This window comes from Petaurus breviceps, unplaced genomic scaffold, assembly GCF_028583685.1.
Source record: "Petaurus breviceps papuanus isolate PSGF00001 unplaced genomic scaffold, PetGlider_PUasm1.0 188, whole genome shotgun sequence".
NCBI classification, from domain to species: domain Eukaryota; kingdom Metazoa; phylum Chordata; class Mammalia; order Diprotodontia; family Petauridae; genus Petaurus; species Petaurus breviceps.
Window position 1 is genome coordinate 25881864 of NW_027185804.1, and position 5577 is coordinate 25887440.

The 5577-nt window shown below is 43.6% G+C and overlaps 1 protein-coding gene across 4 annotated transcripts in view; it reads left to right on the forward strand.

Annotated features, from left to right (window-relative positions):
* LDLRAD3 (low density lipoprotein receptor class A domain containing 3) overlaps nt 1-5577 on the forward strand; it is a 272832-nt gene that overhangs the window by 155938 nt on the left and 111317 nt on the right. The gene's annotated exons all lie outside the window — the stretch shown is intronic.

Sequence of the window (5577 nt, forward strand, 5' to 3'; positions counted from 1 at the left end):
GACCCTCCATCCTCCCCTCCTTTCCAGTCTTCATATACCTTATAAGCACTCCCCCTCACCGCCATGTTCCATGCTGGCCCATGACATTCTCATCTCTGGGCATTTACTCTGGCCGGAATGCTCTCCCACTGGCTTCTACGTCCCACCCAAAACCCCACCTTCTGAAGCAAGCCCTTCCCAATCCCTCTTAATCCTAGCTCCTTAATTTCTATTTCTCCTATTTCCTATTTATTCTTGCCTTTTGCCTTTCTTTGCATCCTAGCCCTTAACACAATACTTGGCACATAGTAGGTGCCTAATAAACACTTATTGGCTGACTGGTTGACTATATACCAGGCACTGCATTAAGTGCTGAGGCTACAAATACAAGTAAAGAAAGTCAGTCCCTGCCCTCAGGGACCTTACATTCTAATAAGGGGAGACCACACACAAAAGGGAGCTGAAAGCAGTGGTGTGGGGGAGGAAGGTGCCCCACATTGGCATGGTGCTAAGTCCAGAGTGTTAAATAGAAAAGTGCTGTAAAAATGTTGGAAGGCTAGACAGATGAATGAAGGAACAAATAAACAAATGAATGATAAAGTTCATTTCTGGAGGCTCCATAAGCAGAATGCTCTCTTCTTACAAGAAAATAAGTCTTCACACGTGTTCTTCTGATTCTTAAAATTCATCTGAAGTTTAGCTTGGAGAACATATCTTTTTCAAGTACTACTGTATTTGCATATTAGTCAGCTCCTTCAAGCATTCTCTCCCTTATCTTTTCTCCTTTTCTGAAACACCCACTCATCTTCCCAAATCCCTGGCAGACTTTGTCACCAACTGGCCCATCGATTCATATCAGTCAGAAACATTTCATGCCCACCCCACAACATTGAGGATGTTGATTCTTTCAAAGAAGCAGGGCCATAGCCTGGTCTGGGTGGGTGGTATTGATGGGAGGCTAAGTCCAAATGTCTGAGGTCTGACTAGCTTCTTTTTTCTGGCTGTGGTTAGAAAAGCAGCTGTATACAGAAAGATGCCTCTTGCCTGATTCTTTGCCTGTCTCCCGGGAATTCAGTCTACAATGGGAAAGATCCGGGCTTCTTCAGTAATGAGTGACCCCTTCTAAGTCCCCTTCCAGTCTGAGGATGGTCTTTTCCCAAGAATCTAGGTAGTACCATAGCTAGAGCAGTGGGCTCGGGGTCAGGGCGATCTGAGTTCAAATCTGGCCTTAGACTTGAGCTAGCTATGGGACCGTGGGCAAGTCACTTAACTTCTGTTTGCCTCAGTTTCCTCATATGTAAAATAAAGATAATAATAGCACCCCGTCACAGAGTTGTTATGATGATTATATGAGAATTAACTTATGTAAAACACTTTGCAAGCCTTAAAGCAGTATGTTATTAGGTATTGTTATTATACCCATTTCATAGATGCAGGAGTGGGAGACTGAAGTTATTTGCCTGTGATCTCCTAGCCAGTAAGTACCTGCAGCAAAATTTGAACCAGTTTTCTCCTGACTCAAAGTCTAGAAGCATCTCCACTGACTTCTCTAAATAATAAGTAAATAGGGGAATGACAGGCCTGGAGCAGGGCACCTTGGTTCTGACCAACCACTCAGGCTGTTAGGAGTAGGCACCCATGCAGCCTCCTGTAGCTGCCTATGCAATCTTCCAAATGGACCTCTTTGACTAATTCATTCCATTCCTTCCAAACCTTCTATGGTTCCTCATTGTCCACCAAATAAAATATAAACTGCCAACCTTGGGCATTCAAGGGCCTTCAGGATCTGGGTCCATCCTGTCCTTCCAACCCTGTCTCATCCCCTTCCTTATATGCATGGTTAGATGGGCAGAGCCCTGGCTGTGGAGTCAAAGAAGCCCAGGTTTAAGACCCACCTCTGACACTAGCCTTAATGACCTTGGACAAGGTCCTTATCCTAACTGGGCCTTAGTTTCCTCAAATGTAAAATGAAGGGGTTGGACTAAATAGTCTCTCAAGCCCCTCCAAGGTCTAGGTCTATGATGCTGTGCTCTACTCCACATTCCAGCCAGACCACCATGCCTTTGTTTGTGACGTCCCTGGTGCCTGAAATGAATTTGCTTTCCCCTCCCTTAGAGCCCAAGTTAGGGGCCACCTTCTCCGTGTAGCCTTTCCTGACTCCCACCTTACCCTGCATTGCTTCTTCCTCTCTCTCTCACTCTCTGTCTCTGTCTCTCTCACTCTGTGTCTCTCTGTCTGTGTCTCTCTCTCTCTCTGTGTCTCTCTCTCTCCAGTTGAAAACAGTCTCTGCAGGGGTGGCCAGGTAGCATAGCGAGTAAGAGCACTGGCCCCAGTGTCGGGATGACCTGGGGATCGAATCCGGGCTCAGATACTTAGCACCACTAACTGGCCGTGTAACCTTGAGCAAATTACTTAACCCCAATTGCTTAAAAAAATAAATAAAAAAATAATCTCTGCAGCTTCAGATTTCTCCTGAGACTTGGCCTGGGCCTGTTCTTTGCATTTATCTCTTTCTCCCACAGATTTTTGTTACTCATGTACAGGTTTTTCCCCTTCATGGTCCCATTTGTAGGCTCATCATTCATATTCCTTCCTATTTATAGTTATTCCCCCGAGGCTGTCTCCCGGGCTCTCTCCTCTTTCTCCCTCCACACTCTCTTAGTGAACTGATCAGCTACAATTGATTCAGTCACCTGTATGTCACCTCTATGCTGATGAGTCCCAAATCAACATATCCAACCATCATTTCTCTCTCAAACTCCACTCTTGCATATCTGCACCTTTCTGGGAAAGGGCCCCGCAGGATTGGAAACTCTTTGAGAGCAGGGTCTACAGCAAGACTTGCATGCAGTAGACATTAAATTTTTGTGGGATTTATTTGATACTATCCACCTTTCTTCAATGTCACATATGGCACTCTGTTTCCCAGGGGTCAAGGGAGAGAGCGAGGAAAACACTGGGGAATGAAATTAGAGAAGAAATTTCAAGGGTGATTGAGAGTGGTAAGCATCAGGTTACATAGGAATAAATGGGAATTGTGGGCCCTAGGGATGAGAACCCATAATTAATGGACTTTGACAATAGACCTTGAAGGAACAGACTTTAAATAACTTAGAGTAGAACATTTCTAAGGAATTGCTCTGTTTTCTAAATAATTGTCTTCAAGCTTTGCAGGTCTATAAGTGTTCTGTTTTTCTAATAAAAATGATCCCTTGATCCTTTCCCTTGGTTGTGGTCAGAATTAATGCTAGAAGAATGTTTAGTTGCAAAGCTTTTCCTTTGGTCTATTATGTCTACCTCGAGCAGGGCTGACCTCATAGACCATTCTCTTTTCTCTATACCATCACCTGCCAGCATACCCTTGTGGAATGGTGCTAGTTAGAAAGCCCTTTATCTAGTGGATACCAAAGAACTTTTAAGATCCAGGTGTTTTTATAGTTGAATCCAAGAATATAGTCACTACCCCTTTCATTCCTAAGTGCTCAGAGAAGTTAGCTGACACTCTGAGACGTCTGTGTGTTAGCGAACTCTTTGGTGGATGTATTTTGGGGGCCAGATTGTAACCCATGTACATCTCTATCCTATGTGAACCTTCCCCACATCCTTCCATGAGCCCAGCCTGGAAAGTCTGCCCAACATACTGAAAGCCTTTCTCTTTTTTTAAAAGAGATTTTATTGATATCCTTCATTTTTACATTCTGCACCTTCTCAAGGTCATCATCACAGGCATCAGCTTGTTTTATGTAGGAAAGCAGCGTGATGTAGGGGAAGCAGAACAAGATTAAGAGTAAGAAGAAATTGATCCGAATCTCACCCCTTTAATTTACAAGCTTGACCTTGGGCAAGCGTCTCAGAGGCTCCGTTTTCTCTCTAGAAATGGTGGGATAATATCTGTACTAGACATGTCACAGTTACTGGGAGGGAGTCTGCATTTTGCAGACCCTTGAAGAGTCATAGAAATGGGTGATTTTAATGGTCTTTTACAACATTGCTGTTGTTGATGAGCAGTTATATTTCTATACAATACAGGGAGACATACAGAGCCCATTAAGGCACACACGCTTATTTAGTCTTATACTAGATGGCCCCAGACTGCTGTATTTTTTAAATGGCAAATAGCTTTTTATGGTTTTGTTGTTGTTTTTGTTTTTCTTTGCTGTGAACTGTTATTCTCCTATAGTCTCTATTCACCCCTCTTCTTTCTTTCAATTTGCTGATCTTCATCTTCTTGGACACTAGATAACCAAATGATAGAGTTGTGTGCAAAGTAAGAGCAAACAGGCTCCAAGTATGGAGCAGAGAGTTAAAATGCTTAAATGTTAATGTGGGGCCTTCACAGTCTCTATTTTGGCTGCTCCGAGGCCTTCTTAAATTTACTTTCCTGTTTTCAGCTGTTCCAGATCAGGGAGGTTGCCAGATAGCCAAATTCACTTATTTGCTTTGCATCTGTTCTTGTCTATTTTTATTGTAGTTGGATGATTTCATCCCCTGGAGATAAGGAAATGTCTGTGAATGTGTGAGTGTTCTAGGAACCGATCTTGTGTTCTCCCAGCCTAATGACTTATACAGGGGGTCCCAGAAGTCTTAGTGCAGTCTTAACCTTTACTTTGTTGTTAGTGAGGCACTTTTCAGTCATGTCCAACTCCTTCTGTGAGCCCATTTGGGGTTTTCTTGGTGAAGATACTGATGTGGTTTGCCATTTTCTTCTCCAGTTCATTTTACAGGTGAAGGAGCAAAGTTAAGTGACTTTCCTAGGATCACACAGCTCGTAAGAGTCTGAGACCAGATTTAAACTCAGAGAGATAAGTCTTCCTCACTCCAGGCCCACCCCTCTATCCACTGTGCCCCTGGGCTTTGATAGTCTTAAGCTATTGAAGCTTAGGACTGCACTCCCAAGACTTTTAGGATGCCCTGTACTGCACTTTGAGGCTTGCAAAATATTTGACGTACATTATGTCGGTGAATCCTCGCAGAAAGCTCTCTTATGGCTCCTGATACCCAGTTGTGAGGTGACAGCCATGAAGGGGAAGATCAAGTCTCCAGTTCTTCGGTTTTGTAGATGTGACCTAATAGAAGTCTCTGTACAGGGTGCTGTGGACAGGAGGTAGGATCTAAGGCTAGAATCACAGAGTATCAGTGTTGGAGGGAGCTTAGAACATAGATCATAGAACGTCAGACCCAGAAGAGGCCTCTGAATATATAAGTTCCATATCAGAAAGGGCTTTAGAACACAGTGTCAGAGCAAGAAGGGCCATTAGAACATAGGTGGTGGTTTAGTGGCCTCCTGATCTTATTGGGAGTGAGGGAATAAAGGCGTAACATGTAAATATTCATCTACATCAGAAGCTCTGTGGTTTCACAGGGTTCCCAGCAGAAGAGACCTTCAAAGATAGAATGACAGATTCGGAAAAGACCTCAGAACACAGACTTATCAGATCTCCAAGGCACCCTGGAATGTAGAAAATAGAACATTAAGAGGTGAAATGTACCTGAGAACACAGAATATCAGGCAGAAAGGCCTTAGAACATAGAATATTAGTATCAGGAGGGGCCTTAGAACATAGGACGTTAGTATCAGGAGGGACCTTAGAACATAGG